Source organism: Sipha flava, unplaced genomic scaffold (genome assembly GCF_003268045.1).
Source record: "Sipha flava isolate LNK unplaced genomic scaffold, YSA_version1 245_pilon_pilon, whole genome shotgun sequence".
Taxonomy (NCBI): Eukaryota; Metazoa; Arthropoda; class Insecta; order Hemiptera; family Aphididae; genus Sipha; species Sipha flava.
This window is the reverse complement of record NW_020272893.1, coordinates 369,062-396,181: the sequence shown is the minus strand read 5'-3', so window position 1 is coordinate 396,181 and position 27,120 is coordinate 369,062. Positions and strand designations below refer to the sequence as shown.

General features: G+C 32.7%; 1 protein-coding gene across 1 annotated transcript in view; it reads right to left on the bottom strand.

Moving 5' to 3' along the window:
- The window catches only part of LOC112684189 (prostaglandin E synthase-like), a 60,003-nt gene extending 46,043 nt beyond the window's left edge, over positions 1-13,960 (bottom strand). The window contains exon 1 of the transcript XR_003148660.1: positions 13,722-13,960. The gene's annotated coding sequence lies outside the window, so the exon portion shown is untranslated. The remainder of the gene's footprint in view (positions 1-13,721) is intronic.
- Positions 13,961-27,120: the final 13,160 nt, after the last annotated feature.

Here is a 27,120-nt window from a genome sequence, read left to right as displayed (position 1 = left end):
GAAAACCGTTCGAAATGGTAATTTTGCCAACCAAGTGAAATTCTAGGGCGTAGGCCGCTAAGGTTGCTTTCTTCTTGTCACCTCCAAACTCAAAATTATACCACTGCTGCAGCTACAGTTACTCTGTACAGTTACTCCAATAGTTGTAGACAATTTGTGTAAGCTGTATCCGTCATGTTTAGAAGGTACACTACACGCAGTGATCAAACGGGAATTCCGACGACACGATTACTGTGCACAGAGTAGTTAGTTAATCACACGTATAATTTGACTTTTAATAACTTATAATAATGTTTTTCGTTGTTTACTAATTATCAACATAATTATCTTTCTACATTGATCACCGCTGCATAACATGCCCTACATAATATTATGTGAGTGAAATAAATGTGTGTGTGCGTGTAAAAAATGTGAATCAAAAGTGTTTTTATAACATTTATTAATATGTTGAGCCGGTTTTATACACCATAATCAACACAATACCACCCCGAAGCATGGGCGGCGTCGTCATCAGGTTTCATAAAAATTGAATCACCGTCCGGCAGTGTCACATTCGAGAGCGAAAAACGCGCCAATTTAATGAACTAAAAACGTACTACTGTGTTTTTTTTTTTAATATGTGATACTCAATTATGATATTTCGTAAACAGTTAATGTTTAACACGGAAATTTCTATATTCGAATCAATTTGAGTAAAAATATTGCTTTACGTAACACGTCCACACGTGCCTTACCGATTTTTCATATTTTTCATATTTACATACAAAAACGTAATACATACGTACAGTATACGTATTAGGTATATGCTTACAGTCCATAACAATAACACTTACTAAAATATTGCTGTGCTGTTAATTTATAAATAAAGATTATGATTCGCAGACCTATATCCTAGAAAAAACGTCACTCCGCTACTACGGAGGTTTATCCATTTCTGGCTCGCTGATTTAATATGTATAACGCAGTGAGGTAAGTAAGTATGTCACCGAGAAAAATACGAAGGAGTATAAACTGTAAGATGGCATTTTATGTTCTATGTTAATGCATATACAGAGACATTGGTTAAAATTATTATGATTGCGACAATTTCAATGCCAAACATAAGAGTATACATTATAGGGGTCAGTTTTAGCATTTCTATGGTAAAACAAAAATATAAATTTCTTACTGAAAAATAAATTAATGACATTGCATGAATACGAAATGCGAGAAATTAAAATAATAAAACATAAATTAAACATAATTTATTTATTTTTATTAAGATTTTGGAAACCTCTATAAAGTACCATCGCAAGCCGATTTCAAATCTAAAAAGTTGCCAGCCGAAACTTTTGGACTAGTATTTATATCAGAAAAAGTGTGTACGAAAAAAAATTAAAAATATATCATTGTAAAATCATAAGATCCTTTGCTCCATTTAAAATCTAAAATAGGATGCCGATCATGATAACATTAAATACACGGTTTGTTGTGAAAATAACATTTTTAGCTACGGTAGGCTTAACGTATAATGCATTGTTTATCATCAAACCAATCTGTATAAGGTCTACTAAAAAAAATCGATTCAAATCTCTTTTAGAATTCAGAAGGAAACGTGGACACTTGGTAAATAAATTAAGTTTTCTGTAACTAATGAATCATTTATTTCTTAACGCACGTACGAATACCAACTTATTTTCGGAATCGACTGAAAACTATTTTGTTCACCTATTTTTAAATATATATATATTTTTTTTAAATTTCCATAGCACATTATTGACAGTAGATTTATGATCCATATAATATCCGTACTGAGTACCGGTAAGTTGTGCTAATTCGTTTACGTGATATGCATATTCCTTAATTTCGACACTACAGCTCATGTTTTTTTTTTTTTTTTTTATAATATACACTCATATTATTGGTGTAGACCAATTGATCGATTGACACCGTTGTACGAAATACTTAAAATTTTACGGTAGGCCTCAGTGAATTTGTTATCGCTGTTAGTGGTTCACGAGTGGGAAATCACGCATTTAATGCATCGAACAAATCGGACTCGCAAACCGTCTGCACTCGTTATGCATTACCATGGCATATTATGGTTAGTAACAGTATTTCATACAGTCGTGGTCGAATCAAGTGTAATATTGTACCGACACGTATCCGAGAAAAGTTTGAGTGCATCGGTGCAGATTACTGTGCATCGCGTCCTGCGTGGGTGTACCGCAACACTGATGCGTGGTGCATAGTCACAAGTGCACGAGTACGTGTACACGCACGTCATAAATATAATAACCTTAGTGACGGTACTCGTAGCTCAATTGCAGTAATCGTTTACGTATTCCGATCACGAAAAACCAATACCATTCGGCTGCAATAGCGTACCATTAAATTATACGTGTTGCGCGTCGAATCGGACTTTTGTCGCCATCAGTTCGTTTCAACCCGATTCGGATGCATGACGACAAAGCTAAAAGGCAGGCATCGATTGCAATTTTTCGTATCGCAAACAATAATAATGTAATATACATGTGTACGTCGCAATAGATCGGCTCGCGTACAGAGATAGTAATATCGTTCCCACGACGGCCGGATCGGAGTAATATTGGTATTTTTTTTTTTTATTTCGCATTTTACGTGAAACGCGTGTACCACGTGTGTGTCGATTATTATGAAAGCCGCGTTTGCCGAGGCCAAGTATACGGGGCACGCGCGTACCTGTAACTACCTGCGACGCAAATTGATGTATTAACGCGAATGCCCCCCCTCCCCGTCCACCATCGTTACCTGGAGATCGGTCGACTTAAAACTACTTGAATTATTAAAAAAATCAATGGATGATGCCGTTACAGAACGCTGTTCGTTACTGCAGGGATGGCGGGTACGAGTTCATCAGTACTCAATATTGTACTGCGAAAAGAAGAATATTAAAGAACAACAAAATCATATGTCGTTTCGCGATATCAACAATGCGTTGTTGCTAAACTCATCATAAATGTTTTTAAAAATAATACGCTTGGGAGCTCGGACGCAGCGGAGTTTCAAAAACCATAAATTTTCAAATGCGTGGAGATTGCAGTCGTGTGGATCAAAATCTAGTGGTACTGGTCTAGTTTTCAAAATAAAAATGCGTTGTCGCTTTCCACAAGTATACGGTGTTCCTAAAAATATTTTAAGACAATGAGCTTCAAAAAAATAGTAGTAGTGTTTAAATAAATAATTACATTAAGATGATTGTAGACATTTTTTACACATCTTATCGAAGTTATAATATTTTACAGAACAACGCATGTCGATCGTGGTAAAATCGTTTCGGTACACATAGTAGGTACGTTTAAAAACAGTACAACGATCGAGCTAAAATTCCCGTGAGAAATAGGCTCTATCGATGTAAATCGCTCGAGTATCTATTATATTCGTATATCTATTGCTTGGTAAATATTGCACAAAAAACTAAAAATAATCCAATGGTTTAGAATTTTTTTTTTATTAATACTATCGCCAATACATTTTTTTACGCGATTGTATTATAAATTATAATACCTACGAATAAATAAAAGCATACAATAAGCAATAATAAATTCAATTATACGTTCTACTTTTATTTAGTGATTTTTAAACTTTCATACACCTATAATTTTATTAGATATTTGAAATGACATGGGATGCAATTAGTGTACAAATAGCTTTAAAATCGGTTATAAAATGCAAGAATATAAAAATTAAATCGACCCAAGACTGTACTCGTATTATACATAGTAAATAAATAGTTATATCAAGTACCTATATCAATTGCTCATTAATTCATGTACTTTAATTTTATGCAAATTAAATTTTTTTAAAATACAAATACTAATAGGTATATTATGCAAAAGTTAATAAATCAATGAATATAATCTACTTTTTAAATTTAATTTTAACTCAAAAGTGTATTCAAATTTATTAACTCGTATGTATATAGTAGCTATTTGAAGCTGAAAAATATTTTAAATGATTTTAATGATAACAAAACGACTAATAAGTATAAGGTAAAAAAAATTGTTCAAAGATCAATCAAGTGAAAAACACATGTTAAAAATATATAAGAACTTATGTTTTTAAAAATATCAATTCTGATTACAATCACAAAATTAAATTTTAATAAATAATTACTAGTTATTTTCGAGGAATAAATAATATTGTCGGCCTTGAATAATGTTTTTCATCATTTCATCATTCATTATATAAATACAATTATAATTAAATAGAATTATGCATTGATATGAGCCATCGGTTCATCATAAATTAATAAAACAATATTTAGGTATACATTATTTATATATTAGGTTTATTATGTCCGAACAAAAAATTACAGTCTCATGACAATTGAGATCGAGATGAGGTTGATTAAATATGATTTATACAATTCTGATTTATAAATGTATGAATTTCTATACATTTTATAAACAATTTAATAACCTAAATTTGACCGACGGTGTACAAAATACATTTTGTTCGAATGATAATCACTTGATATTTCTTACGCACAACTTTTAGTTGAGAACATTTTTGTAAAAAATGAAAGTGTGTAGAAATATTAATTTTAAAGTAACAACAATAAGTGTAATATTTCTATTTTGCATGTACGTGCAAAAAAAAAAAATTGTTGGTCGAATGTATTTGGACATATATTATGGGGTTATGATTTAAATAATTATAAAATAAACGTACCAAGGTTACAGGAATATTAAACAATTAACATAATTAACAATATATTTTATGTGTCATATTATGTATAGTAATTAGTTATTAACATGTATACTGTATCGAACGAACGAGTAATATATAGATTAATTATACATGTATATTATATATAGGTATACTTAATAGGTACATTTAATTGGGTATTGCTCATCGTGGTAAAAAACGTACCATATTATTGTCTGCAGGATATTACAGACACTGCGCCATCGGTTTACATATTTAAATAAATAAAATAAAGATAGTGATAAAAAAAAATATTCTTTGAAAAAATAATATGATAGACGTAACCGAAAACTTAATTGTACTATGTTTTTCCCATAAAATAAATGTATATAACGTTATAACAATATGCGATTTTCCAAATAAACGCGTATAGAAGAGAGCAAAGTATTATAATATAATTGATAACCATTATGCACGTTAGATGATTTTCACGGGAAAGAAAACGATTCTCTGCGAAAAAATTGCGTTGTTTTTTTTTTTTTATTTTTTTGTTCCTCCCAAGTGCACACTAGAAGTAATATTTAAACACAACCAATCGTTGTGATATGACAACACTGTCCGAGTACACTTTTTCCCGTCGTTTTATCGTACGCGTACATCGTAATGAATAATATTGCACATTGCATTCGCTGCCGACGACGGTGCACCTGCGTAATGTGAGCGATAAATGCGAGTCGTCGTCGCAGTCGGAGAACTGTTTATCGTTCCTACATCGCAGCCTGCGGACGAGCGTATTCAGCACGCTTCTACTGATTAGCTGTTCGACCGATAATTGATATTGTTGATACGCGCCATCGACATTGTCATCGACTGCACGCAGAGAGTTCACTCGCCGACGACGTCCACTCTCGTATTTTATTGCGTGCACGTGCTTATACTTACTCGCGCGCGCGTGTCTGCGTAATCGATGTACTGTCGAAACCGAGAAACGCGTCGCGATCCTTTGTTCCTTTACTCACTCTACTCACCCAATCAGTTCTTCAAATGTGTTTCACGAGAAAGCACTACCGGACAGGGGCGTATTTTAGGGGGGGACGATGTTGGCGATCGCCCCCCCCTCCTAAATCCGTATTTAAGGAATCAATTATACGAGTATGCGAGATACACATTATAAACGTTTTTAATGTGGATAATTTTATAACGAAATCAAATCACGCGTGGTTGTGAATACTGAATTGGGCTTTTGTCGGGTCCATACTTCTTGATAAAATCAAGAAAACACAAGGTTAGGTGTTAAAAAAGAATACACAAAAGTCGATTCTAAATTGATCCGACATTAGATTAAAAAAAAAAAAATCACAAATATATTAAGGATTCATCTGATTTAAATATTACCAAAATTTAACTTGTAAATTATGAGCCTGAATTAAAGAAAAAATTTGAGTCGCTTTCGAGGGCTGTTGAACGACATTATTAACGGAACATTTGATTAGGTAGTTTACAATTCATATAATATACACTGGACCTACTGATCGATAAGCGAGCCCGTAATATTTTTTAATATGATATAATATTTTATAATAACGTTTTCTTAAAATCTCGGCATGTAGGATGTTGTACCACCAAAAACCACTCTTAAAGTTCGAAGGATGCTTCGGACGGTCGAATTTCGAACAGTTCACCTAAGGAAAAACGTTTGGTTATTTGGTTAACATATTGTATAAATGTACGGACCCGACGTACGATCGCGATCAATGATCTTTATTTACGACACGCGTTAAGTGTGTTAATTCATAATGTAAACACGGATTGAACACGATTAGATGTACACGATTGCGTGTCGAGCGATTACGTTCGACGTATGTTCACTCCGTTACACATTCGGATTGTAATGTACGCATAAACAAATCGTTTAACGAACGTTTTTGTACAGTCGATTGTCGATGTGTCGTATAATGTACTGAGAATAATTGTGTGAGAAAATATATTATTGCGATATATATTAAAAAATATTATACTCGAGTATCGGTGAAGCGTTGACCTCGTCTAACATTAGGTGTCCAAATAATCTTAACAATTAGCATGGCCGCAAAAACGCACTGAGATGCGATTAAGTCCATCAATTTTTTATTTTCATAGAAAATGTTCTTACATCTTATAATCACATTTTTTTTTTAACAGGCGACGTTGATCATAATCGTTTTAACCCCGTCCAATCCAATTTGATTCATTTCTCACGAGTAGAAAAATTATAAATCGCATTTCAATGAAAATATTGTACGCACACTTCTTGACACGAAAACACAGGATAATAATACATTGAATACCGTAGTACCATACATATGTGGGAAAATGTTAGCATTTACGTGAAAATGTGAACTATCAGTTTTATTTTCATGGTCGAACGAACAATATATTTTTTATTGACCCACTATTGAAATGTATTTAATGCAAGAATATTTGCTGTTAATTTTTTCGCGTTTAAACACCTTTTTATAATTATATTAAAATTGCATTAGAATACGATCAAAATAAAGTATTTTTTTTATAAACAACCGTTCTTTAAAATTAATGATTAATATAATTACGAAATAGTTCATATTTTTAGATAAACTAGAACATACATTTATTACTCTACAGCAATGGTGAATTAATTTGTATCACAATTAATATATACAAACATAATAGTTAAAAGTACACTTGAATGTACATTATTATATTACATTGTATAATATACTATGATATTACTTTATTTTCCATAACATAGTTGAAGATACAATACCAAGTGTTTCTTACGTAAAAAAGGATCTTAGTCTATTTTTAATTATTTTCAGAACAAAAAAGTAGCCTTTCACTTCTGCAACATTGTATAAGTTAAACAAAATTAATGTTCAAAACGATTTTGACGTTTGGTAATGAATACAACGTATAACAGAAAATTGTGATGTATGGTACCAGAAAAGTTTTATGTTTATTATAGTTTGATACTTTTTCTGGATAATAAGTAGTATTATTAGTTTCAATTGAGATAATAACATTTACAATAATAATAAAACAGTTTCTCTTTTTTTTTTTTTGTAACATGTTTTTTTCTGTTTAATATGTTTGATGGTTCAACATTATAAGCGAAGAATCCATAAATCTTTTCGTTTTATAGGAATCATTATAATAGGAACCAATACCTATTGTGCAAGTACTAAATACGAGACCACAGTTTATCAGACCACTCAACGATTTACTTTCAATTTAGATCCAATGTTATTGTTGAATAATAGTCGTGTAACTATGGAATATATTGATCGTGCAATACATGTGCACATTAAGATCGTTCTTCGTCAGAGATCTTATCACTCGGCAAATGGACGAAACTTCTACAATAATAGTCGAATGTTTTTACGAAAGAGAAACAGTGGCGTAATTGTTGAACGATATGTTAATGGATACGTAGGTAAGCTGTATATGTCACAATAAAAGATACATATGTCACGACCATAATAATATTATATAGAATAATATATACCGGGATGTAAATAAATATTATGTTCTATTAGTACACAATGATACCTTGAACAGATATTTATTTTTATTTTTTTTTCTCGAAGAAGTTTAAATCTATAAAATAAACTTACTGTATAGATTTATGTTGAACATTATTTATTTTTTAATTATTATATATCTATCACTAAATGCAGAGTTAAAAATACAATAGTTACATTTGGGAAGACAATTAAAACGATAGATCTAGAAACATATTGTTCTAAAAATAATGTATCACACACACCAATCGATTTATACTCATTTTAAGTTTTTATAGTAACTAACTGTTTATTATTACTATACCCATGTATTATATTATAAAATTTCATTAGATTACTGTTTGTATCAATTCACAAGAAATCAAATTTTGGGTAAAACTGAAACAAGCTCAATTCCAATCATACTTGTCCAATTGCTTATAGTGATTCGGTCGACGGTTTACTTAAACAGATATGACATATATAGTCCATGATATAATATTTTAGAGTAATATTATTCACGTCAGTTATTTGGAAATGTAATACTCGTTCGTCTATAGCGTTATTGTAATGTATCTTTGACGCAAAAAGTTATTACTTAGCAACATAATATAATATATAAGCGTGGCTTCCATATAAATTTACACTATTAAAAACTAATCGGGTTGTGTTCGACTTCGGCATAGTTTTTATATATATACTCTTAAGCTGTTGTTCAATATAATATGTTTTAAAGTATCAAATATTTTGTAGGATTAATACTAGAAAAAATTTGTGTTGGAAGCGAACGAAATATCGAAAATATTTTGTCACGCACATAATCTATTATACCACACAGACGTAAACATAATACCGAGTGTAATACGGATTGCCGACGACAGACGCACATGGTTGTACGAAACGGATGTGTATGTCTATAGCACAACGCGCTGCACGGTATTATCCATAAATGGAGGCCGAAGGGCGTGTGAAAATATCCAAATAATATATTGAAATAATTTTTATTGTACTGATGAAAATCCAACGGGTTGAAAAATAATACAATGCGTACCCTTTACTCGTGCAGGACAGCAGCTGCAGCTACGGCGACCGAACGGGAATAGTTCTACAAATGCGTAAATGCAAGTAGTACCTACAGCATTATAATACGTCCATTTATAGAACCACACACTTTCGGTCACGTGTGTCTCACTGCGAAAATTTAACCGCGAACGAATACGATAATATACGTCTATAGCATTTAATATGTCCGTACAAGGGTAGACAAAATAATATGAACACCATGCGTTATAGTTACATATTGTTTGTACTGTATCTCCAACATCACTGAAGCAATTGGCGAATATTTTGGTAGAAGAATGGGACGAAATTCAGTTGGAAACTATTCACGTCCTTTACGAATCTATTCCGTAAAGGATTGAAGCTGTTTTAAAAGCAAACGGTTGCCCAACATCTTATTTATAAATCAATATGTAAATATAAATAAATAAATTGCGTGTATGTCAGGTGTTCATATTATTTTGTCCACCCCCTGTAAATGTGCCGGCGTGTGTATGCGTGTATAATCAAACATTAGTCACTTAATCACTAACATATCAGCGTGCAGTTTAAACTGTCGATTGAATTGAAATGTTCGTAGAAATGTATTTATTACTTCGTATGCAAGTGCGATCAAGAATGTATTCGTCGAAGATCGTATTATTTAGGGTCCAAACCGTTTTAGACTCTCTCGGGCTCAATAGTCATCATCTAAACAACATTTTATCACGTATGATACGTTGATTTTGAATAATTTCCAATCGAGAATTTGAATCGATGCAAGTAAAGAACAATAAATATCATTGAAATACACCGCAATTGTGTGCTTTTTTTTTAAACAAAATTTTTTTTTCCATATCGAAATCGCTCATGCTCCGGTCTAAAATAGTAAATTATCTCCCGGGCAATACAGCTAGCGATCGTGTACAACGCTCAGTAAACGATATTTTTTCGGATTACAAAATGTTTAACGATTACGATCGACGACGTGTCGATGGCCGTTTCGGTGCCGCGGCGACATAGCTGGTCCGCCCATCGTCGATTTTTACATGTGCTACGGACGTACAGTGTCGCTACGGCCGGTCATAGAAAGGCGTAGGACACAGTGGTGCCGGGAACTGGTTTCGCGAAGTAAAAGCAATAATAACAACAAAAGTGTAAAAAAAAAATAATAATAACAGAATAACACGATCAAATTTTTTTTTTTTTAAAAGTACATCATAAAACGTTCAGTGGTCGACACAGCGTACGCAACGTGTACAATATGCATGCATTTGTTTACGCACATATATATGTACACGTAATTTTATTTTATCGAGCAACACGTATTAGCTCCAGTTAGTCGGCGGGGAAAAAAAAACGATGATCGTGATCAAGATGTTCTCACGCGTATTTTTTATACGTCCGAAAAAGATAGGACGAAAAAAATATATCACACACACACACACATATATATTATGTCTTGTGTAAACATGTACGAAATGTACGTGTGTGTGCGTTTAAACGTACGCGCGCGTCTTGAAGATTCATCAGAGTGGCGGCGGTCACACAACAGTACGGCACTTGACCGGTAAACAAAAGCGTGTGTACACGTACAGCTGCGGATATCTAGTTAACAAAGCGCGACCGGCGACTCGTAAATAGTATAATAGCGACCTGATGTGTACGAAGCAAGTTTTTTTTATAAACGTCCGAGAAATTTATAACGTTTTTCTGTTTTTTTTTTCGAAACGCGTCGATTTCTATGTCCACGCGCGTTTATTGGAAAAATCAATCGAAAAACACGAGTACGATTTGTCCGCGCACATAAAATAATTTTAATACATTAACGCGCGCATTAAATAATACATTTTTTTTCTTTTTTTTTTCATATTATCATGTATGGGGTATTCTTTTCCCGACAAGACGTGACCAAACTATCGATCGCCGAGCATAAAATTATCTTCGAGTTGTTCGTGCACGATGACGATGATGATAATATTAATGATAATAATAATGTTATTATTATTGTTACACAACCATGGCACTTCCGGAAATGGTTCCGGCGGTAATAGCGCGCGAGCGGGGTACGTAGCGGTAAAAACGGAATTCATTATGGACGATAATAACTGTTTACTGCGCGGTCCGCAGCGAGAGGGGTTGACTGGAGTGAAATGGAAATAAATAATGTGTACAAGAGGCGTTGTTCATTACGCGAGTTTACGACTAATCAGTATACGACGCACGCACATTACACGGGGTCTAAGAGGTGTAGTGACGTCGACCAGAATTTCCATTTATCCCGGAAACGGGATTCGGGAGAGAGAAAAAAAACCACAACGATTAATTCGATTATTTCCGCATGGTATCCGCGGTATAAACTTGTTTCGATGATAACTCACCATTAAATTGCGGATTCTAAAAATTTCAAATCTTTATTGTAAATTATAATATTATTCGTGAAAATGTATATGAAAAATAAATAAATACGAATTTATACGACTTCTAACAATCGATATGATCGAAAAACAAAAAAATAATAATAACAATATCAACGAACTTGCGTTCAAACTTCAAATAGGTACTACGTTCACGAATCAACTGGGATAAGGGTCACATATTCATTATAGTTTAAGTACAAGTAACATCTCTGTGACTGCAGGTACACATATAATTTGCTTCACTATATAATTCATAAAAATAATGTATTTCTAATAGATTACACATGTGTTGCCCGGGATTATGTTATACTTTTATTCCCAGGTGATTTTAAGTATTCGATACGTTCGATTAACTGAATTAGATTATTACTTGACTATAACTATAAACCATAAGGCAAGTATTGTAATAAGCCATAATATAAAGCATCGCTTTAGACATGCGATGTATATAGAAAATAAAAGACAATAGTTTGTTGAGTGTGATAATCACGAGAAATTGAATATAACATTATCTTACCCTATACTTTTTACGATTTCAAGACCAAAAGTTTATTTTAATTTTTGAAGGATTTCATGAAGTTCAAGTATTAAAGTAAAATACGTTTGCGTGTTAAAATGATTATAAATTATTGTTTTTAAATTGTAACAATTCATACATTTTATATATATAATTTATAAATTCAATATATATTTTTTTATTATTTTTATTATACTTAATTGTCTATTGTCAAATAAGATCTTATCGTATTCACTCGTGATCGAACAACAATTTTTTAACTTCTACTTCTGAAATATATTATATAACATTTATAATCGAGGTTACGTTTTTTTCCTCCATAGTTTACAGTTTAACTTTAAATTGTTTTTAACAACTACTAAAATGTAGTAAAAACGCAAATTCTTCGAGTGGGTTGTTAATAAACTAGTTGTACGTAGGACGGACTAAACTCGTCAACAAGAAGCTTGTTATATATTCAAAGTAATAATCGTACATATATATTCTACTAATTGCTTTAAAAATAATATACACTTGCTCAATTCTTAAAATATCGTGTGAGTTGCATTGATTAATCAAAATGGTTGAAATTCGTTTGTTAAAATTACATATTAATGTGCAAAGCACTAATATTGTAAAATAATACGTATTAAATATAATATCTGCGTTCAGAAACAGAACCTAGTATTCTTTGAAAGGTAATACCAAAATCTTATTAACATTTTTTTTTTTATTTATTTATTTTTTTTATTTATATTTTGTGTTACAATTACTCTCAACAGTTATAATCATTATTAAAAAATAAATAAATAAAATAAAAAAAATAAAAACCCTTATCATTAAACGAAACGTTAAATTAAAAAGCCAGGTAACCTAGTAGAAGAGAGAATTAGTAGATACGATTACAGGAGGTGATTGGGAAGAATGAATGGGCTTCAAATTGAAGGGGATCCTACTAGAATTAATAAAATTAAAAAAATCAAGTACGCCAATAATGTACAATTAAATATAATATCATGGGTGAATCCAGGGGGCTACTAGGGACAAGTCCTGCCCCTGTTGGAAAAAACTTATTTTAAAAATAAAGTATATTTAGAAGAACTAAATAATAGATAAGAAAAATAATTGTTGACAGTTTTAGTAAAATATTGTCACATTACTTTTTGAACGGGGTTCTAAGTTCCTCCAAACACATCCTTACGTGATCTATGATCAGCTGTGTTATTTTATTTATTCTATAAAGTGCTATAATACCTGTTTGGATCGAGCGTGTAAAGTTACGCTTAACATCGGGCACCAAAATGCATACGTCCACCGAAAAGTGACTTAATGGACACTGTGTATTTGTAGTTTATGTAGCTCATCGGAGTGGTTAGGATTGCCTCGCATATCTGATAAGCTACGTGGTAAATGTTGATGTGTAAATGTGTACTTGTGTGTACATATATTTCAAAAAAAAAAAATGCTAACTAATTGTTACTGCAATTCCGACAAATAATATAATAGTAGAAGTTGCCTTGTCAGCAATGCAATCAAAAATAGTAATAATAAGTATGATAAAAATAATACAAATTTCTTACTTACAATCACGCGGAGAGCAGACTGGCCAACCGCTGTTTAAAGCTAACATAATTCTAAATTTACACGCAGACGCTTGATGGTAACTAATTTTGTTTTAATAACTTGCACATATTGGCACACAATACAAACTTTTACAATAATTAACAAATAAATACGATGGTGCAAATGAAAAAAAAATAATAATAATTGGAAACGCGATGTGTTGTTCGCTGTTACATTACGAACAAGAAGAATAATTTTAACATGGGCACTGGGCCTTTTAGTTATAACACATATACATTTAGAAAAAAAGATAAACATTGCATAATCAGAAATGTTTATAATATTATTTTGAGTATGTGCGTGTGTGTGTGTGTGTCCGATATCAGGCAGCGATGGCACGTATGATTTTACCTTTTATCATTTCATAATATCTATATTTATATTTAAAAAATATAATTGTGACGCAATGTTACTTAAAAATGACAAGTGAAACTAATTTAAAATGAAATAGACAACGTACGAGAAAATAAAATATCAGTTTCGATAATAGAATAAAACATAAGTGTTAGTAAGGTTACAATGAATGGTATACCTGCACTGTAAGAATAACCACTATATGGCTATTACAAAATTGATTAGTAACAATTACAACAAAAAGTCGTAGAGATAATTGTTTTCAATAAATATTTAATCGTCCATGACTAAAAACTTGAGTAATACCAATTACGGCGAAAGTATAAAATAATTGAACAGTACTAAACTTCGTTAAAACTGTTAGAGTAAATGTAAATGTACGAGTACAAATATGTATAAAGATTATAATATTTATACTAAAATAATTTTTAATTGAAATGTTCTCAGGATTTAAACAACGTGAAACTGTATGCATAATGAATTACGATTAATCCCGCATAATTAAATGACATAATGGCGAGTTTATAAGTCGTAATTTCGTGTAATTAAATGTTTTACGTTGCGCCGATCTCGTGAAATTGCCGATTACACGATTACACTGCAAGGACTGAGAGCTGCGATTTTTTTTTTTTAATGGCTTAATACAGACCATTCAGGTCTTTCGCCGCTACCACCACTTCCTTCCATCTGTCTCTATCCGTGGCTAGCTCATTACTAGGGTTCGGGACTTATTGCACACAAATTGTAGGAAATATGCATGCACATATGCACTTAAAATAACCGAAATATGCGCAAAAATATGCAACTGAATATTTTTTAAATGCCAATTAAAAATTTGATTTAGACAATTTTTTGTAATTAGTTATTTTTGACAACACTAACACTATTAATATTTATTACTGAAGTGTATGTTCGATTTCGTTTTCTCCGTCTTCTCCTACAATGAAAATTTTTTCTCCAAACTCGGTGATATATTGTCTAATACGTTCGTTATTTTCGGCATCTTTAAAATTACGAGAGCTACAAAAATAACGATTTTAAAAGCCACGACGCACGAAAACAAACGGAATTCTTATTTTCCTTACTCTTACTATTATTATTATTATTCCTTACTCTTAGTATTACTCTTAAACGATTTACGATAAGTCAATAATTTATCGTCGATAAACGATAGTATTCGCAGGAATAATTAAGTATTTCCCTAGTTGCCAAATCCAGTTAATAATATTATTATCTCATCTTTATTAATAAACCGAGCTATACGAAGAAACAATTACTTATTACGAGTGATTAGGTATATTGAATAACGTATGAAAGTAAAAAATAAATAAAGTTAACCTTTAAAATAAATGTACTTAACATAAAACAAAAACTGCATAAATATGCTATAAATAACAATTAAACTGCCAAAATTTGTCAAATATGCATTTTGCTTAGAAAACGGCAAAATATGCGAAAATATGTAATTAAAATTTTTGTATTTCAATCTGTTATGACTTAAAACAAATTTAAATCTTACTTGGACTATTTTGCGGTCATTATTAAGCAATATGCAAATGCAACAAGTCCCGAACCCTACTCATTACCGTTCAGGATTCCCAGAATATCTAAGTCTTTATGGACTCTGTCTATCCACCTTTGTCTTGAACGGCCAAGTGGTCGTTTGCTCTTCAGCTTCCAACAGGTGACTTGACCGATTGTCTGTTCTCGATCTCGCCATACGGGCAAACGAAAAATGAAGGGAAACAATTGTAAATTGCACCCGGTATTTTTCAGGTACAAATTTTTCTGTAGTAAATAGCGCCCAATAGAAATATTATTTTTATGATAGTCATTTTGCATTACCCAGAAACCACAAGGAGGCAACTATCACTGTCCTCCAAAAAAGTTTTTTTTGGTTTACCTACTTGAAATGAATAAATTAATTAATAAAAATAGAAAAATATATATTTTTTTTAAATATTATGGTATTAACTATAGTTTTTTAAATATTTTTTATTAGGTTAAAAATGTTAATAATAAAAAACACAGTTATAAGTTATCTGCATAGTAATGAGACATCATCTTCACATATTCAACCTTCGTAATAGTGTTTTCATTGTATTGTTGAATAATTTTTTCCATTTTTTAAATTTTTTTTTTTTTATATGGTGTTTTGAAATATAGGAACGTATAAAATGTATGAACCTATAAGGTTCATTTATGCAATTAATTTTTATATACATTTCAGATTGTAACTCTAATATTTTATCCATAAAATTATAAATTTGAGGTTACTTAGATAGTAGATACTATGGGCGCAATTTACTCTACTCATTTAGACCCCAAAAAGTCCCGGACGCAATTCACTGTAGTATTTGACTACCTATTTAATGTGGGTGCAATTTACAAGCACCCCGCAATACATGCCCTGCTCAGCTTATCCTTTTGCTTTGCATAGTAGCTATTATATCTGGATCCTGTAACATGCTTATTACCTCTTCATTCTTCCTTCACGCATATTCTCTCATGTTTTGGTTTCTTTTGGGGCCAATAATATGTCGTATAACCGTTCTCTTAAATCTTGTCAGGTTTTGCTCGTCTGTTGTGGCCCAGGTTTCACATGCATATAACGCTGTAGGGCGTATCATTATTTTGTATAAAGTTGGTTTAGATCTAATTGAAACGAGCTTAGATTTTAATATTGTCTTTAATCCGAAGAAGCACTTGTAGCCGAGTTTATTCTGAGAGCTGCGAATTGCATAAAATAAATGAAAAAGATCTGCCCAACATTCATGAACACGTCAAATACGTATTATTGATACGGTTACGTGTGTAGTACGCGTGTAAAAATATTTATCGAATATTTGTTTATTTTTTTTGCACGGCGTACCCGAATTGTCAAAAAACACGTAGAAAAAAAAACGATCGATTGCTCCCGTTACGAACGGACTCGGAAATGTTCATAATTGATTTGTCAGGTGAATATTCCAAAAAGGATCGGCACATAGGCACGTCAATATATTTATCTACGCGTTTCGACGGTAAGCCTCGAAGAATACCGTCCTGAATGACGTGTACAGCACACGCGCGCGCACTACGACACGGAGAACGTGATATTTTCCCCGGCACACTGATTTGTGGCATTTCGCTATCCGATTCGGTCGTCGACGATGTGCACGACGTCGCAATTCGTTTCGACGTCCAAACTCGCATATTATTATCGTTATTATCAGTGGCGCGGCCAAAAAAACATTTTTAAGGGGGTGATAAGTTTTCAATTTTCTCCAAGATACGTACCAAAGTTTTAATCTTAATAACTCGAATGAACATAAGTTAAAAATATAAAATGTGTTTTTATTTAGTTTATCGAAACTGTAGAAATTGTTGTGCACAGCAAATATGATATCGTTTCTGCGGTTATTACTTCGTTTTACACACGGCGCGTCCGTATCGCGCTGTTGTCACGCACGGGAAGAGACGGCAGTTCTGCAGTACGCAGCGTATATACTTGTACGGAAGTGCGCACCCGTCTCGGGTGTACAACAAAAGCGATCGTCGTCTGTCCACCCGGACCAGGTTATAAACGCATGGTAATGCATGGTTATAAATTATAATGCATATACGTGTATATACGTATACATATGCTTGCAGCAACGTAATAATTTCGAATATCACGGTCTGGTAATTTCAACATCTGCACCACCTACGATAGGAGAAAAAAAAACAAACGAAACAACGTCGAACTCGGTTTTCGTTATTGGTGCGCCAAAAGGTATCGGCGGAAGGTTTCCGGGGAGGCGTGTCACACATTAGACGCACGCATTCGGTCTATGACTCGGGGGTGCTATAATTGTTCACCCCGAGGTGATTTGTGGAGGACAAAGCCCCCCGCCCCCACACCCTCCTACATCTACCTGGCACGAAATGTTTTAGCTTGCCTACCATTTGACAATAAGTAATAACGATTTTCTGTGTTATAACTAAATGGCATTGATAATCATCATTATTTTTTATCGATGAGCGATAGACGGGTAAACAAAGACAAAAAATCCTTAACAGAATTCCAACGATAAATAGATACTTACTAAAAATAAATTAGACCGTCATCACAATACGTTCCGCATGCGTTATGAATAGGTAACATGCATGACAAATCCAAACCGTCCGTGGCATTAATGCATTACCAATGCAAACTGGAATAAACTTACATTTTCGTGAACGGAAAATAATCGTCTTTTAACAATATTTTTACCTTAAAATATAATGGAGGTGATAATTTAGAACTTTGGGGTACCTAACTGCTCCGCCCCCCGTATTTGCGTCAATGCGTCACTTGCGAGCAATTTTTACTAGGGCTCTCGGTTTGGTACGTGTATTGATATACATGTGTCCACGTAGTCCGAACATTAAATAATAATATGTAGGAATACCCGTGTATTTAATTACACGTGTTTTTAAAGTTCGTGTAGGTACACGTGTATTATAAATTCATATACCCGTGTATTATATTGTAAATATAATGTGTAAATATTCAAAATTTAAAAAACTAATTAAATGTATGTACTTATTTATATTTTGTCATTAATAAAGGGTTGTTTCTGGTCATGAATTTGATAAATATATATACTCGTATATATATATATATATTTATAATTTTTAGAAAAATCAAATACGAAATTTATAATTTATATTATTATGTATGAATCTAATTTATAATTTATTTATAGAATTGGCTTGGTCATATTTATAAGTTATTTTTATAGTGATAATATATTATAATACAATCGTATAAATAAAACTCAAATTAATAGTTATTTATTTATTATTAAAAAAAGTTTTCAATTTAAAAATTAAATTAAATATGTGTTTACTTTATGTAAACAACAATGGGGGGCACATGCCCCATGTGCCCTTGTTACCCATCCTTGTATCCACCACTGATCATAACGTACGGACTTTAAATACACGAATACATGGACTCTAAATACACATGAAATAGAGGTCACTAGTTTTTACTGCACTGGACCAAAATAGTGTTTTTTTTTTAATTTTTAGTATTTCAATTATATCGCCAAATGTATGGAACTCGCATACGGTGTTACAAAACGAATTTAACACGTTCGTCCGCGGTGCAAAGAAGTGATCGATAATAAAGGGCGTAGGTTGGAGTTTTTTAACGTTTTATTAATTCCAATAACAACGCAGTGATCCGGTGAAACGCTCCTGTCGAATGCAAAGAAGTGTTTGAATAAAACAAATATTGTAGGTGAGATTGTTTGCGGTAGAAAAAATTATTGTGCGGTGACTTAACATTTGACAGGTATTTGTACACGGTATGACGATTACGAGAACGAAAAATGAGGACGAACAAACGAGCCGAGACAAGTGCAAAGGTCACACGTAATGGTAAATCATAGTTTAGAAGACTTCGACTTTCCTAGAAAATACGCGATGATGAACAAACTTCAAACAATTGTTGAACAAAGTATGCCGTAATTGTAAGTCACATAAAGCACCGCAAATGACATCGGTGGTACGTATATAAAGTATGTACGTGGACTTCAGTAATCGACTTGAATCTGCCATGTCAGTAACTACAGACTCGCTTGCGAGGACAGTAATAATAACAATGATATTAAAATGATTGCAACACTGCGACGACGGAAACGTCGAGGGACGAACGTAACGCGTCAAAATTCGGTTACTAAAGACGCACCTAAATGTACACTTGGTATTTTATTAAGACGTGCGGTTCACAAATACGTTTCAAATCAAATGTTCAAGAAAATACAATAAAAATGAAATTTGTTATTATATCGTTTTTTTATCAAGCCGCTTACGTGTACACGCACACACACACGCACACATATCTGAGAGACGTAATGAAATTATCGTATTTTTAATACGAGCACGGTGAATAAATATCGTATGGCGATAGTATTTGCAATAGATTTTCAAATTTCACCTCCGCGCGTATTATAAACACTTTAATTAGGTGTTGACGGACCGGCGAAACATAATACAGATGAACTTATTTCCGGTATGTGTTCACAAAAGAACCGAAACGTTTTCACCAAGACATTCTCGCACGATTAAGCGAAATCAGAAGCGTTCGGTGTAACATTTCGTTGTCCTCGTATTATTCGGGTTCGCGTCCAACCGATTTTCGCGATCACGCGAGTTACGACCGGAGACCCGCAGCTGCTCGAACTTGTCTAAGGATCTCGGTTTCGTGCGCATGCAATGCAACATTGTTATCGTGACATAATAAACTTTATTGTATCATGATTTGTATTATGTTTTTGGAATTTCGAACGACCGTTCATGGGGATGTTCGTGTTCGACGAGTACGACCGACATAATATTGTTGCGATAAGTGTTGAACGTATAAAAAAAAAAATTAAAAAAAATACAGATGTTCTCGATCGATGGTCAACCGCAGCTGGCGTTAAATATAATTCAATTAAATTGCTTCGGTTCAGCTAAGTCAACTGACCACATATATTTGGCAATACTTGTTACATAATAGATCGAAATAATCTCAAAAGTATATATTTAACAGGCTCATATGTTGTTGTGTACAAAATGTTATAGAAAGAGAGAGAAATAAAATAATGTTGACACGTTTAATGCGGCAACGAAATTAAATCGATACTATTGTTAATACATTCGAACGAAAATCATCAGTGAACTATCACTTTATCGAATTAATCGGAAAGCATTATCCAATATTATTATTTTATGTTTCCACAAGATTATATGCGTTCACAGTCCGTGGCCAATGGGATCGGTTTTTATAGGCACAGTCGATAGTTGAATAATTTGAATTGCGTGTGTTCACAAAAGCGTAGGATGACTAAACTCCATAATACTGAGTGTAGATGGTTGTCTAATTTTTTTTTTTTTTTGATAACATAAAACAGTTAAACTTATTAGCTGTCTATAAACTATATTGACGTTGGGAAACAATTATACCTACGTCAATTATGTTCTAAGGCTGCTCGTTTATGGTTAGTCAAGAAATTAGAATGCGACTTTAATCATTTGTCATTCTCTTAATGGTTTTGACGTTCGTTTGTTTACATAATTTAATAACTCATTATATAAATTACACGTTTAAGCAAGTAATGTTATTCGTGTTTACCTACTGCTTCATTATTATGTATTTTTTCCCGTATACGATTCTCAAGTTTACGATTAGTATTATAGTTTACGCGGGAACATTCTACGTTAATTTGTATTAACGGAGTATATAACATTATATACCACTGTTAATTGCGTTGATAAATTCATGGAAAAATCCACGGTGAAAATGTAACGGTGCAATTATCTTACTTTTCAAAATCCGTTTGTCTTTCACCTCTTCCTGCAACTTTTTTTTTTAAGCACGCGTATACGCACGCGCGAACAACAACGCCACGAAGAAAGTATACCTACGTTTAGTTTATAGGCGATTAATGCAAATTGCGCGAAACGACCACTTTTGGTAAGACGTACTATATATGTTTGCGTTTCGTTTTCTTTACGAGCACGGGTTAGGCTGTAGTCACAGGAAACGACGTACAAAAAGGCACAGCTCAGGTTTTTGAAACGGATTTTCTAATTCATACATTTCCTGTACGACTGAATTCCTGAAATAGTTTTCCCACCGTGTTAGCGCGCTAACGTCCTCGAACGTCCTCGCCATTGTCTTACACCTGTCCAAAATAATGAAAACTATTATAAAAAAAAAATAACAACAACCATAGGTACCTACTGAAACCGCTGTGCGACCTTCGTTTCTTACAAACAACAATAATAATAAAGACGCAGACGTCTACAGCAGTATTCTACCCTATAAAACAATTGTTATAGATTGTATTAACGAATTATTATAAAACACAATTACATAGGACGCATGAAAAAATTTTCCACCATAGACGAGGCTTGATAAGTTAGGGGAGGAGCTTAAGCCCAAGATTTCTTTATGATAATAATTATAACAAGGTTACCATAAATGTTTTCTTTACATTCAACTTCATATAATTTTCACTTCTTTATTTTGATTATATTTTTTTATTATTTGATCACTTTGTCTTGACAATCTTGCGCAATTTATAATAATAAAAATAACTATCTAAAAACAAAATAAATTTAAAGTGTTGGCTAAATTCTTCTTGGACCACATTTGACAAAATCTTCAAGAACCCGTTTTGTTTTAACAGATGTCTTTTTCTTATGTGTATTATTGCTAAATTATTAAATCGATTTTAGTAGTCCTTGACCAATTTTTAACCCTTCGCATGTGAGAACGTCTAACCACAGCGGAGGGACGACGCGCGTCCACCCATTGAATGCATTCGAGTTGATCCGTAAGTGCGTTGGCCGAACGGCGACCACCGTGGTCGAAAAAAAGCTAAAGAACAAATCCGAAACTGTTTAATAAACAATTTTTTTTTCTTTTTCTCTGTTTCTAACCGTCACCGACGACGGAACAATAACGCAAACAAGTAAAAAAACAGAAAAACTTACGATACGTGCACAATGCATTTCCGTCCAGGTAGCCGTGCGCGCGAAAACCAACCGGAACTGCTGCGGATGCTATTCGCGCATTACACGTTTGTTGTTCTTTCGTTTTTTTATTTTTTTTTCCTCCGAGCTCCGGTCGCGCACATGGTCGACCGGCCGGACGGCCACGACGCCGGAGGCAAGGACGCGGATGTCGTTAAGGACACGCACACGAGTGCGGCGGATGAGGCGCTAAACCCGTTTTTCCCGATCGTGTACCGTACACTCGTAACAACAATATGTGACATTTCTCCCGTTTACGCGTCGATGCCGTAACGAAACTTGTACGATTCTGCCCAAGGATGAGATGTGAGAATTCGAATAAAAAACAGGACACCGAAACGTTTTTGTAGCCAGTACACGAGACTACTATTGGTTTTATTATGTTGAACGCGTGATAAGACTTTACGTGATAGTGACAACCAATCTGTATTGTGTTACCATTTATATATATAGAGAGAGAGAGAAAATAAAAGCCGAATTAAATTATGTACGCAATTGGTTAGGAATTCAATAAATTTTGATACGCGAAAAAATGCAATATTCTTCGAGTTCTCCGGATGGCAGTTGTTTGGTAAGTTCACGGAGTAACTGTGATAGATTTCAAAACAATTTTGGAATGCAAACATAATACTCACCACCAATTGTTTACGATTTGAGTTTCAAGTAGTGGATATGACGAGTATCTACGAAAATCTTCAAAAACTATCAAACGCCCAAAATAGATTCAGTAAATCTTACGATTCATATTTTATTACAGTTTCCAGGAAAAGTGTACCGCATCAAAGTAAATCATTAGTCAATACGTACGATTGATGTAATCTGGATTACAATTACCTACCTATAGTTGGAATTTAAGATTCTTTTCCAACTCAATACAACTTTTATATGTAGGTATTTTCGTTTTCTACTCAAATGCAATAAATTTGAAATAAAATCAGTATCGGTAACATTTCTTTATGAAAATACATTTTTTCTCTAAATGTATTTCCATCGAATATTAGTTGAATACGGACATTTTTCAATCTAAATTATTCTATAATCTTTCAAATTTCACGACAACCACGCTAAAAATGATAAAGAAAACAATGTTAACTAATTTTTAGTCCAATATATTATAAAATAGATGTTTTCAAATTAACTAAAAATTCATATTCAAAAAACTGTATTTAGTAATTTTTCAATTGTATTATTTTTCAAAATTTCTTCTGCAATTATGAATTTAGCAGAAAAAATTATAATCAAACGTGTTATTTTGAAAGTAATTTTACATATTTTTAATGTTATTTCACCATAACTTTCCTCTTTGTGAAATTAAATTAAAAAAAAAAAAAAAAATTAATAGGCATACTACATATTGAATCTCGAATTATTAATTAAGGTTTTATTAATCATTTACAATAAAACGAGATATTAAATTAATTTTAAATCCGACCATAATAGTAAATTGTTTGCAACATCCGTTTATTTAATTATATACGGTCTCGCCCAAATATACATTTAACCGTTACGGACGTAATATTTCTTTCAAGCTAATTAGAACATAATAGTACAATATAATATGTATATCTGAAAACCTCTGTGGTTTCGTTCTTATAAACGATTCAAAGAACTATGCGGCGCTCATTAATCGTCTAACGACTTTAACAGTAGATTTAGATAAATTATTAAGATATCGAAATTTCTTATTTTTCTCATAAATGCATAAATGTTTCTTGACGTATATAACGTTAGGTAACAAGTCGATTATTTTTATGAAAATATAAGTGGATTTAGTGTCGTTGAAAGATTTTACATATTTATACGAACCGAATGTATAAGTGTATTCATAAAATTAAGGTACATCTATTTAAATTGTTATAGCCACTGTCTGTTATACCTACTGGAAATATAGCCGATATGCAAAGTCAGTTGCAACTGTTTGACCTTAAATCCCCTTTAAATGTTTATCTACAAACTTGCGCGTGGAACAATATTTTATGTTGTAAATGTTATTGATGTGATGCCTGTTACATTTTTATTTAGAATGTTTTCCGGTAATAAATGTCAATAGTTCATTGCATCAAATGTAAATGAAATGTTTACATTAATTTTAACCGAATTATTTATACGGGCCAAGTACATTTAATACACGTCAACTGGGAGAAGTTGATTTCCTCTAGTATGTTTTTTTTTTTTAATAGATTACATAATATTTGAATAACGATCAAAACGAATAGATGAATAATTTATCATTCATATTTCAGTTTTTGTTTCAGTGTACTGTATAATAAGTAAGCATTTTTTACATATTAAACATAATATTTTAAAATATAAATTATAAAATCAGACAATATGTTATACGACCTATTTATTTTTCTGTATGGTTTTTTGGTACTTTTACTAAAACAGAATTTAATAAACAGAGGACAGTAAACTGCACCAACCGAGTATTGGGTATTGGTCGTTTTTGAGCGATTGACAATCTCACTAAAAATGGTTTTATTGAATTTACAAGGATTGTAATTTATTATATTTTTCCAATGTGTTTCTATTAACAACCAGGAGTGTCTTGGGCGATTAGGTGATTTTAATACAGTTTAATCTATAATCCTATGTACACGTCATGTCATTATCCAAGACAGAAAATATTTTACCGTCCGGAAAGTAATTTCTGAATGAAAAATAAAATAAAAACGTTCTTTTAAAATCAATACGTTTTCTCTTTCAATTTATAGTTTAAATTATATACGAACATAACATTTATCGTCTAGTTCCTGGTTGGAATTATTCTTTTGACTTCAAATAATACCGCAACCATCTTTTATCTATAAAACAGTAATTTCTAATTTGATTATGACAATTTTCCTTGAAACGTATTAGTTATTTTCAATAAATATAAAATTATGCCCACATATAAAGTATAAATAATTTTCAACATAAATTTGTCAAATACTCGGAAACGATTTGCACTTGATTTTATTTTGATCGGTATATTTACATTGAATGATGTACACGAGTGTATATTATTTGAAAATTTAATAACATTAAATATTTGTCGGAAATTTATTTAGTATACAAAAATACAAGAATTCTCCGAGTATAATACCGCGGTTCAGACTGTCCGGGGAGTGAAACATAAATAAGAATGGATTAAGAAAAAAAAAAAAACATTTACATTTTATTACCTACTCCGCAGAATTCCTCGGTGGACAGAGGTTTGAAAAGAAGGAGAACCTGCTTCATCGTAATTCAGAATTATATTCCGTTGCAAAATGCGTACACTGCTCTAACGAAAAAAATGTATCTGGATTTATCTATTCGGGTTGTGTTCAACGTATTTTCTAACGTTGGTCTAGGTACGCTTGTCTTCACGTTGTATGCGTATCTATTGGACATTAAACTAGTCTAAATGGAAAACTATAAAGATTTTCCAGATCCATCAGCACGTGTAATAAAACAATAGGCTCGCGGTGATTTGTGAATCTTATAGTGTTGCGAGTATATTTCCAACAGATGGTTTTTTTTTTTTTTTGTTTATCGATAAAAAAAACATGTTCGTGAAAATGTTCGACCTAATTGTTTGACTATCACGGATGCCCGGAACGTTTCTAAAAAAAAAAAAACTGGTAATCCGATCGAATTCGATACACGCGTAGAACGCAGACGAATCGGCGGAGTTCGCGTCCGTAACGGAGAAAGTGCGACGGCGGCGCAAAGTTGCAAACGACGAACACAATATGGCGCATACCACGTTTCGATATTCGTCGATCTCGTCAGTTCGGGGGATGGACAACGCACTCAAGTATCGGTTTTCGAACGCATTTTCATGAGCCAAAAGCGACGAAACCTATGCAAGGTTAATTATTTTACCAGCACAGTTATTCTCGGTCATTCTAACCGACCTCAGGATAAAATATTAATTATCAGATATTGCAAATTTTTATCGAAACGATTCGGAATTTTACGTTGTGTAGGTAACTCGCGGTAATTAGTTAAAATATGGACGTGTTTAATGTATACAATTGTTATCGATTCAACTTTTATGCAGAACTATTGAAAAAAATATAACGCTTAAGATTTTCATAGATCATAACACTGAAATAATGACTAATTAGTTCATTTCAGTGAGTTTCTTTTTACGATCAACACGCCCTTGAACGAACGGAAAAATAAGCCAGCGGAACACGTGCCTCGTTTACGACCGGGACGTCGGGAAATCCCTATTCAATTTCACCACACACACACTGTGAATGTCACGTTTATACCATGGTGTTGCAATGATCGATTTGATTGTGTTTTAACAATAGACTTTAATTAGCTGCTCAATTTATTTGGTAGTTGCTAATCGCTACATTACGCCAATATAGATTTCTGATGAAATGTCTATTTTCGACGTGTTTTGCTACACGATCGGTTATATATTTTTCGATTTTCTTCGTATTATTTATTTTAGCTCGACAAGTTTGTAACTAACGCATTAGGAGGTACTCGAAGT